We start from the raw sequence: 11492 nt of genomic DNA, 5'->3' as shown, positions 1-11492 counted from the left end.
CGTGAAAAATCGTGTATCCGAGGCACTCTCTCTCGCTCTCTCTCTCTCTCTCTCTCTCTCTCGATCGCGGCCGTGATGGTGGTTCCATGCGGACGAAAACTCGTTATCAGTAGCCGAATCTGTGGTCGATATTTGCGATAATGCCCGCGTCGACTGGCGCGGCTGTTCCGTCGGCTGTTCCGCGGGGGAGGTGCGGGGGGGGGGGGGGGGGGGGGGGGGTAGACGGAAGCGGACGGACGGGCTCGGGCGGAAAAAGGGGTGGAAATAGACGAGGGGATGGGGAGAGACTGGTCGCGGGACGGCGAAGGGGATCGGCGGGGAGGGGGGGGGGGGGGGGGGGGGGGAAAAAGGGGGGGGGGGGGGGGGGGAGGGGGGGGGGGTGGGGCGGGGGGTGGTAGAAAGGGGGTCGAAAGGGGTGGCCGGAGGGCGACGGTGGACAAAGGGGGGTGGAGAGAAAAAAGCATCGCGGCGATGGTCGTGTGGAGCCACAGGTATCCCAGGACCGCGCGATCCCCCATTCACCCTACTACAGGTCGTTCCAGCCACCCTCCCCCCCCCCCCCCCCCCCTTCTTCTTGTTCCCATTCGTCGTGCTCCCTTTTTTTTTTTTTCGCTTCCGCGTTACCCTCGCCGCGCCCCACTCGCCCGCTCGTCTTTGTCAAACGCCCACGCAAAGCGGCTTACGGCTAATACCAAACGAGGATCAGCCGTGCCGATGAAAAGAAGCTACAGTCGTAATCACGGGGACTGCGATTTTCTGGTCACCTGGCCGGTGTCCGAGACGCGTCCGAGCATTAATTTCACCACCCCCTCCTAAACCTTCTATCAGGTGTAGAAAATTAATTCGACGACTACGGGGACGGAAGTATCGATTTGTGAAGCAATAATTTGACTGCGGCATTGTTGCACCTGTTTTCAGAAATAATCGAATCGAATAAGATATGGTATTGTTAGTATAATATGAATGTTAAAATATAGTATAGGTATAGTATAGTATAATAGTATAAAATATAGTATAAAATATAGTATAAAATATAGTATAAAATGTAGTATAAAATATATTATAAGATATAGTATAATATGATTGTTAAAAGAATTTAAATAAATTGTAGCGTTATTTTCATATTGTTTAAGGGAGTGAAAGTACGAAGTCGACGTCTATGTAGCTTCTGTATCTCGCGTTGAGCGCAGACAACTTTTACTTTGTATAAAATATTGTATTTTGAAGTAGGGTGAATTGTTGGTATTTGATATTATTCGAATCACTTATTGTCTAGATAATTATTCGAATCGCTTAATATCTAAATAATTATTCATATCGCTTAATATCTAGACAATTATTCGAATCACTTAATACCTAGATAATTATTCGGATCAATAATTATATAACTTTGATGTCGAATGAATAATTGAATAATTCTAACAGCGTATAGTTTACTAGTAATTAATTGATGCGCGAATAGTTCGCTGATGGATGATTAATTCGCGAATAAAATGTCACTTGTCTTTGCAATCAACATCTAGGCACCAATGTCGCTTCTACGTCCAGTAATAACGTCAGACAGACAGACAAAGAGAGAGAGAGAGAGAGAGAGAGGAGAGAGAGATTTCCGATTTACCATCCCCAATACTTTTCTCTTCCGTTTAAAGATCGACATCGGATCGCGCGGAACGATTTTCCGTGAGGGACGCGCGCGCGACCAGATGAAAGTGAATTTTTCCCGATGCCAAGAATCGTCCGCTTTGTACGAGGACTGCCGACCATCTCTTCTATTTTTTCCACCTCGTTTTCGGGCTTTTGATACTCCGGCCGGGAGTTTCGGTGATCAGGATCACCGTGCGACCGGTTTTTATCGAGTTCTCATATTTTTTTCGAGGAACGGCTTGCGGGGATTAATTAATTTTCACGGCACTTTCGACCACCGCTAAAACGTCGCCGCGAATGGATTGTTAATCGAATCCGATCCAGCTGGATTTTTTGTTATTCAGCCTTGTCTCGATGTTAATACGTAGTAAATTGGGTGAGGATACCTCTCCGTTTAAAATTAAGTCGATTGATAATCGAATAGGGGAGACTCTTGATTTGATTTATAAAAATTAGTTATCACGTTAATCGATACTATATTCATTTAATTTTATTAAGATTTGCAACCGGTACGGATGATGAAGAAATAATTTATAAAAGTTTGCTTTACGGTTTTCATTTCACCGAATCAAGCACTTTAATTTTATGAATTTTTTCGACACATGCTCTGCCATCCTATAATATATTAAAAATAGTAGAAAAATAATATAATATAAAATAATATAAAATAATAGTATAGACTAACGTATAAAAATATAATAATAACATATCGTTATATCCCTCCAGCGATGGAAACAGCATCTGCGACTCTTCTCATACACCACCAAATCCGCGGACCGTTCCAACTATTATTTACACTAATCCCGCTGAAAGATCCACATGTCGTGCTTTGCGCGAGAGTTTCAATCTCCAACGAACGGACTTGCTAATACCCTACCAGCGAATAAACGAATGAACCGAGCGGAGAGTACATCGCGTATGATACTACTTGCTAGAGCCGTATTTTCGGCGACGTAGCTTCGAACGTGGAACAGATTGAAATAATTAATCCCGCGGCGGAGAATAATCTAGCTAACAAAGAGATGTTTTAATCGGCTTCCCGGGGCGGTGGGTACCCGCGCGAGGGACAACGGAACTAACCCCTATCGCTGTGCAATGCAACTCCGTGCTCGCCAATAGTACGAATTTCTATGTTCCGCTCGGAGCCGCGGCGCGCGGTTTGTCCGGCTCGCGGCCCGCGGTTCGATGTAAACTCGTCGAGCGTAGATAACTTTGTTACCGTGTCGCAACAAAATATGCTTTGCTCGCGGGGCCATTGCTTGTCCACGGAGTCGCATCCGTTGCAGGCTCGTTCACGCCAGATTTACATCGAATTGCGGAGTTATCGCGGCGGACGCGGGCCCGACACCGTCGGGCGTCGGCTCTTTCATCAGCCGACGGTTCCCTCGAATATTATCACCTGGAACATTGTTGGCCGGTTTTAATAACCGCTCCGCAATTAGAGAGCGGATAGATCGTTTCAGAAATTTATCGTTCTAGGTCACACTCTTTCGATTAAAGCCTCCGCACGCTCGACGAGCTTCGTCGCCCGCGGAGAGAGAGATTTTCGTAGTCAGGATGAAGCGAACGCGCGAATTATTTCGGAACTGTTTGCGACTCGTTCACGCAACAATGCGCGATACACGTTGCCGCAGATTTCTACGCGATCCCGCCGGCTGCCGTTGTTACTGAATAATACATTGTTAATTGCCTTCGCGTATCGTTGCGAAACAAAAGACTGCGATGCGAACGCATCCTCAATTAGCGATCGGCATTCTGATCTAACCGGCTGTGCAGTCCGATAGATGTGAGACCGTTGCGGGCATTGTTGGTATTAATCCTTTTGGACTCGTTTCACAGCGTTCGTTACTATTTTATATATTTAGTTGTTCGTAATTCTTCACGTAATTTTCTTCCGAATTTTGACGACAGAGGAATCGTATTTTATCAGGATTTAGATTTTGTTAGATTTAGGATCTTTCATCATATTTTGTATATCATAATGTACAATGTATTGCAACTCATTGCAACTACAATAATTGCTCTTTCGTCATCCCGTGCTCACGAGATTTATAAAGAAATTCATTATTGTTAAGAAAGCCTCGATATTATTGTTAACAAAGCCTCGGAATCAGTGAACGAGGCGGACAAATCATTGACAATCGATGCTCTCCGATTTCTCTAATAGTTCTACTATCATCCACCCTTCTTCAGAAATCTCAAAGTTCGCGATCGTTATCCGCCGTTCGAGCGATCCAAGACCGATCCGTCAAGGTGTTCTATCATCGGCGGTAACCAGTCGCCGATAGGCATCGCGGCAGTGCCAGGCACAGCCACGAGAGCACGTACACATGCGACTCGCCTCGTGAGAGGCGGGGAGGTGGTGGTGGTGGCACACGCGAAGTCGTCCGACGCGGGTCCCGGGTTCGGATCCTTAATAAAGCGAAAATCGCTCGAAAACCGGGGCTCCGTGTTTCCATCGAATCAACAGTTCCGCACCGGGTTCGATCCCGTCCCTCTTGCTCTCGGGGTGGCTAGGTTGTCTTCGGTCGAGCAACCGGTTCTCCCCCTCTACCCCCCGTCGCTCGTGTCCTCGTCGCTCCTGCTGGCCAGCAGCAGGCTTGTGCGCGTGCCACAACCACGCTGCCGGCGGCCCCTGCACGCCCTGCAACCCGCCGCGGTATTGATCCACGAGGCACCGGCAACCCCCATCCTACGCAGTCTATCGAGTTCCGCCCCTGCGGGAGTAGGATTGTGGCGATGGTGGAGCACAGCGCGCCGGTGAGCCAGGACGGCGTCGACGATGGTTGCGCTAGTGGTGGTCGCCGCGACGCGACGCGTCGCCTGCGCCGGTGTGTGCAGCTGGAGGGACTCGAAACTCGAACCAAGAGGCCAAACTAAACCGAACCAACCCCTACCTTGAACCGGGCCGCGTCCCGAGCGGCTGCCTGCCCTCGGCTCTGCTCCACCGTCCACCCACACACCGTTGCGAAGCTCACGGATGCACCGCCACGCGGCCGGAGACGCATAAAAACCCCTCTCTCTCTCTTTCTCTTTCTCTCTCTCTATCTCGCTCTCTCTTCGTTGCTCTCGTCGCACGCACCCCACACGACAGGCCCGGTGACTCCGACACAGGACCTCCTGGCCGATGGCTACGCGTGAATAGTCCTCTATGCGCCTTTTTACGCGCGCCCGGCGAAACCGCTATCGCCGACTCTCGTTATCCGTCCGTACCCATCTTCCGCTGTCTATCTTGTCCACCCTATTCACGGCGCCGCGATACCTTTCGCCGACAGGCTCGCCAAAATGCTATTTTTGAATATCGAATGTCGTACGCGCTTGCTGAAACGTTATCCGTCAGCTGACGAATCTTTTTGTGGTATTTTAGGGTTGTAATTATCTTTTGTGAGACGCGATAATGCTTTATATATGGAGTGTTGGAGAATGAAAGAAATAATAAAATAGTAGTAGATGAATCACTGTGTATTGATATATATAATATGTTAATTTTGTATATTTTATTCCAAATATAATGACTGCGTATAGTTCATAATGAGAGAAGAATAGTTAAGCTTACCTTAATCACTAAACTATTTTAATTTAATATATTGGTATATACGATAATAATGTTAATTTTGTATATCTTGTTTTAAACTTAGTGACTGTATAAACTATATAATAACAGAAAACAATTAAGCTCACCTTAACCCTTTAACTTGGGTAGTGACTCTAAGGCACCACTAAAATTATTCCATTTCCTGCCAAATTAATTTCGCTACAATAAGGTTTAGATTTATAAAATCGTCAAGTAGTAAAACTGTTGGCAGGAGTCACAAGAATAAATTTTGTATGCAAAAAAAATATATTTTGTTAAATAGAGTGGAAATACCAGGAACCAGAAAAATTATTTCAAATTTACAGTTAAAATGGCTCCGAGTGCAAAGGGTTGATCAGTAAACCACCCCATTTCGATGTGTATTAATGTACCCAAAGAATTTCGTATTTCCGCAAAATTCAGCTCTAAATCCAGCAAACTCGAAAATAGTCGAATAGACCGGTACGTTAGATTTTCCAAAAAAATTCGTCAATTTTCGTGACCAACATTGTGGTAAAAGGTGCGACCGCGCGCCGATAAGAGCCAACGATTCGTCGCGACTCTACTATACAATACCGGTCGATACCTACTCTGGCACGGTGAACGCGGCTCGCTCATGCTTACGGCCGGATTCAATTGCCGATTGCTGCCTGATCCTGCTCTCTCGTCGAACGGTTACTGTTATGGTTTTTTTTTTCCCCGAGAAGGGACTCCGAGCAAGGTACATACATACGTACACCGCGCCCTGGGTTACATGGAATGGGTTTGACGACCGGGGGGTTTCGGGACTTACGATTGGCCGGGTTTCGATTCTTGTTGCTTACGCCGCCGGAATTGCTGCTTCATCAGGCCATCGCGATCGGATAGTTGCCAGAGTGAGTTAGTTGTACCAGGGAGGGAGGGGGTGGGGTTAGCGTGCCGAGGATGTTGCTGATCCTGTTGCCAGGGAGAACGATTAGGGTTATGTGCTTTTCGAGCAACGATCCGGTGATTGGCGACTCGGTCTAACTCGGTCTATGTTGGCCCCGGTATCGAATTCATGGCTCCTGCGAACTTCCGTCGGGTCGGCGATCCTTATGGTTATGGCGTCGAAAATGCTGCGGTTGTTGTTGCGGAAGAGCGACCGGTGGAGGACAAGTATGATAGATAAAGGTGCTAGTTATAGTTTGGTTAGGATAGTTTTATTAGTTTATATTTAGTGGACGTTTCTATGGTTAAGGTTATGTGTCACGTAGTGGAGGGATGTTTGTTATAATTATTTAGTGGAGGAATAATCCAGTGGTAGTTAAAAATAGTTAACTAATCTCTAGCTTTTGTATTTAAAGAGACTATATTTAAAGTCTCTGCTCTCTTAACCTTTGAATTTTTAATACTTTTATGTATAGTGTTATGTTTATGAGGTCCTCGTGAATTTATGTGCGAGTCTGTAAATTTTAACCCTTCGCAGTCGTATTAAAAATAATATATGATATGTAAGACGAAGAAGTGGTAACAAAATTTATTATTCCTTTTTACAGTTTATTTTAATTGTTTAATTATATTTAATATACACTGAAACCTAGACATACGTCTATGACGAACTAATCCGCAAAGAGGTAACTGATCAGCAGATCATTTCCAACTTCCATTAACCTACCTTAAAATTTACAAAACAGACACAAAACTGTCGTCAGGAATCAATAACACACCACCGCATAGTATCCGTCTCACCCCCATAAATAATCATCTCATCCCCTACGCCCTCTTCCCCAGAACAATCTCGCAAATGTAGCTCACCTAAAATTCGCATCTCATCTAAAACAGAGCAGTCCACCTATAAAAACCTTGACGTAACCACATATGAAAACCTTGGACATAACCACGTATGAAAACCTTGACATAACCTATGAAAACACTGTGTACAAAAGCTTCGAGCCCTTTCACGGGAAACAATAAAAATCGCGCGTCCGGTGGCTAATTCGAAGTTCGGCGGCTAATTAGCCGAGGGCATGGGGGAGATCGCCGGAGTTTTAATTGGTTATTTATCGCGAAAGTTCGTCACCCGAGATTCCCTTTTTCAGCGTAGTCCGGCGTGGGCGACTTCTCTCTCCCTTCGTAGGTCGCGATCGATTACCACCGACAGCTCCTCGATAGCCACCCCCGTGCTCGCTTTCCAGTTTAGCCTGTTGGCTTCCAGCACGTTAGACACTCGTGTGTATCATCCCCTCATCCCCCCCACCCCTCAACCCTTCTCCCCGTCTTTCTCTCTTTTTCTTGCATCACCCTTTCTCTTTGTCTCTCTCTCTCTCTCTCTCTCTCTTTCTCTGTCTCTGTCTCTGTCTCTCTCTCTTCCTAGCATCTCTCTCTCACCACTGCCGCAACGTGTGTACCTGTAGCTTCCGACTCGCGAATTCGTAACGCGAGCCGACACCCAGGTAGCGCGTCCTCCCGGGAGATTTCTGCTCGCTGACACACTGACTTGCCGGAGCGTGGCCTGCGGTCTGCGGTCGCTCCGATCGATAAAGTTTCTTTTCGGGAACTGTCTCTAACGTCGGAGAAACTCGACGGGAATGCCAACGAGTATGTATATACTCTGCCCGCGCGCCAACCCCTTCCTCCTGTTTCGAATTGCATGCTGACGGCAAAAGTTGTGCGGTCGCGCGCGTCCGTCGATTTCGAAAACGCGGGGGGAGTTGTCCCGGCGTGGCATTCAACGATCCGCGAGGCTGAAACGCGAAACGCCGCCACTCCGCGAGATTAAAATATCGGCGCGTTATCGCCGAGGAATTGTTCGCCGTTGCGCTGTGTATATTAATGTTGCTTGCGATGTCGGCGATGGCGAGGTTAATGTTGTTCGCGGTAATGTTCGTGATGGGAATGGTTGATATTAATAACGGTGATGTTAATGTTACCGTGTGATATTGTTGGCAAATGTTAATGGTTTCGATATTGTTGTACAATGTTAGTAATATAGTGATACTGCTGTGATAATAGTATTGCTGTATAAAATTAGTATTATAGCGATACTACTGATGATAACAGTATTGTACAGTATTAGTAATATAGTGAGACTAGGGATAATAATATTCCTGTGCAATATCAGTTATATTAATACCATTAATATTGTATAAAATATAATACTGTATGATAATAATATATACATATTAACGCTAGTAATATTAATATCAGTTGACAGTAATAATATTACTATTATTATTCACCCCAGAATATTATCACAATTAATACTATTAATTAGATTAACAGAGACAACATACACCATAAAAAATAACTATGCCCTAATAAATAAAACAATAAATTTTTTAAACATAATCTCACAACATCCCCATCGATTTTTCAACTAATAATAATTCCACGATCCTTATTTAAGTTCAACCCCTCGCCAAGTCTATCCCTTGGTAAAAATTTCTAAATACATAAAATTATATTATTTAAATCGTTCATCGTCGCAAAGAACGTGAAACTTAGCCAGGATCCAGCGAAATAATATTCGACACTGTCCACGGCGGGATCGGTGGAATTTTCGTTGCTAAGGAAAGAGACCGTAGAGAGCCGAAGTTGGCAAAGCGACCGGTCGGCCTCTCATTTTCATTCGTTTACACGCCTTTCGCTCGTCGAATAAAAAGGGGTGGAAAGCCGGGGGTTCCGGCACTCGAGCGAGGGCTTCCTTGTCATCCCTTTATCGCGCGGTCGAATTCTCCGCGACTCCCTTTCGTCTTCCGTCCACGCCCCCTCCGCCGTCCAGGGTAAACAATACTCGAGCTTTTTGTGCTGCTGCTGCTGCTGCGTGCCCCCCTTTTTCCCGAGCGATTCTACAAAAGTGGATTCACGATGAATTTCTTTCGGGAGGAGAGAGAGAGAGGTTAAACGCCCGAGGACGCCTCGGATACCGTATCAAACGTCGCGGTGACGCACCGTGCTGAACTCCTAATTACTTTTCACAAAAATTGTTATTCGAATAACAAGCTAGGTGCATTGATTTTTCTACGCTAACACGATTATTTGTGGAATATTTTATCTGAGAATCGGAATTCTTTATGAAGGAATTTTTAGCATAAATACGCCAAATAAAATTATGTAATTATAGTATAATTATACAATTAGATAACTATACTTATTTTATATCTATTATATATATTTTCTTTCTATCGAATAAATATTTAATAAAATATAAATAGCATGTACAATAAATCTCCAATAAATCCAAAATAAATATACGTAATAAAGTACAAGACAAATACATAATAAAAATCAGATAAAATATAAAATAGTATATACAATGAAATAAAAAACGTATAAATATCAACTGAAAATTAAATATATAATAAATTATACAATAATATATATAGCAAAATAAAATATAAATGAAATGTGTAAGGGGGATGGAATAAGGATCGTCGAGACGAAACGGGGGGACAATGGGAAACGCGTGTATCCCTTAGGACAGGCCCGCGGGAACCAGACCGCAGGTCCAACCCCGTTGCCTTATGGGAACCTCGGCGCAACCCCCCGTAAGCGTGTCGCTGCCGCGCGCCGGTGTTACGGTGATCGATCGGGTTTCGCCCGCGGAGCCAATTATCTCCCTCCGCGTCCGGAATATATAACCGCGGTTTTCCTGAAAAGAATCGAAAAAACGGCCGGACTCCCCCCCTCCACTGATCGTTTGTTCAACGTATTGCGGTCCGTGCGAACGGCCAGCCGACTGATGAAGTAATTTCTGGAGGCTCGAACGCCGGCCGACGATCGAAAGGGAACGCTTTTTACCGGTCCGCAATTGAAACGCAGATCCGACTATTTCGACCGGCTCCTCTCTTTCTCTCTTTCTCTCTCTCTCTCTCTCTCTCTCTGCTCGTTTTTTCCGACCTCGACCGGAGTATTTGGATCATCTGCGCCCGGCTGTCGGAGACAGAACACGGGGTTGAATGGGGTGTAACTAGCCGCTCCTTTCACGCGAACGCAGTAAATCGCAGTTTTCAATTTCCGCCGCGGGTCCGTTCGTTCCGGAGATAGTTCTTAGAAATAAATAGCGCGGCTGCAATAACAATTTATTCGAACAGGATGCTAGTCGGATAAGAGCTTGTTTGCACGGAAATATATATACGCGTGATAAACAATAAATTTAAACAAAAATCGTAGATAGCTTTATAGAGAGAATTCTAGCATCGCGAAATTCTGCTCAAAATGCGTCATTTTTGAGAATTTTTCCAGAGAGAACCAACAAACATAGAAACTTTAAATTTACCAGAGAATTTTTGTCGATCTTTGAAGAGTCTCTACGAATTTTTTGAGTATAAATAAACGACGACATCGTCCACTTATGATTGTTCATCTGCGAGCTCTACGGAGCAACCCCTATCCAGCGCCAAGAGTATAGGTCACGTTCTAAGGGCGATAGAGGGGCGAGAAAAAATCGTAGATCAAGTTTATCTATCTCGTTTTAAAGGGGAGAGTCCGATCTTTAAATCCATGGTAATTTGAAGCGCGAGATAAATTTTCCGAGGTGCAGAGGAATTTTCGAATCAGGACGATATTTCCTCGTTTTTCCACCCCCTACGAAACGCCAGCTCGGGAAGACTCGCTGTTCAATATCGATTAATACTACATTAACAGATCAAGATATTGTCAATTTTCCTCTCATTTCCCACTTTTTACTGCTAGAATATCCCGGTAAAAATACAACGGAAGCAGCGCTAGATCGCGTTCGTATGCGCGGCGCGCTGACAATTCGAAAATCGCTCGCGTCGAATAAAAAGCGCTTTCGTGGTGACTTGGAAGCGCGAGGTCGTCGAGGTTGTAGGAAAAACACAATTTTCCGGGGTCGTAGGAAAAACTGTATTTTCCGAGGTCGCGTAGGTGGACCCTCGAAATCCCTGACCTTCCTCTCTTCGCGAACAAGTGTTCTCCGCCGCGGCGATGTCAAACTGGCCGAGACTTGTTCGCCGACATCGCCGCGCCGCCATGGAAAGAAAAAGCCGAACAGCGGCCGCGCCGTGAGATAAAGCGATTCCCGTCCGTTCTGATCGAAACGGCGATGTTCGATCGATCGATCGCCGCGCGCCGCGGCCGGGAAAATTGGAGCGACGGTTAACGGACGCGCTCGGCCCGGTTCTCCACCGCAGAGACGTAGAATAACGGGTATCCTGTCGATAATAAATCGTTTCCTCGTCTTCGACGCCTCTCACGTAGCAAATGAACCCCGGCGCCGGGACGCGGGAATTTCTCGACGCCAATTTCGGGCCGTTTCGACGGCGACGTCAAACCGATTCGTCCTCGCTCG

The sequence above is a fragment of the Augochlora pura genome, chromosome 4 (assembly GCF_028453695.1).
Source record: "Augochlora pura isolate Apur16 chromosome 4, APUR_v2.2.1, whole genome shotgun sequence".
NCBI lineage: Eukaryota > Metazoa > Arthropoda > Insecta > Hymenoptera > Halictidae > Augochlora > Augochlora pura.
This window is presented reverse-complemented; position numbering follows the sequence as displayed.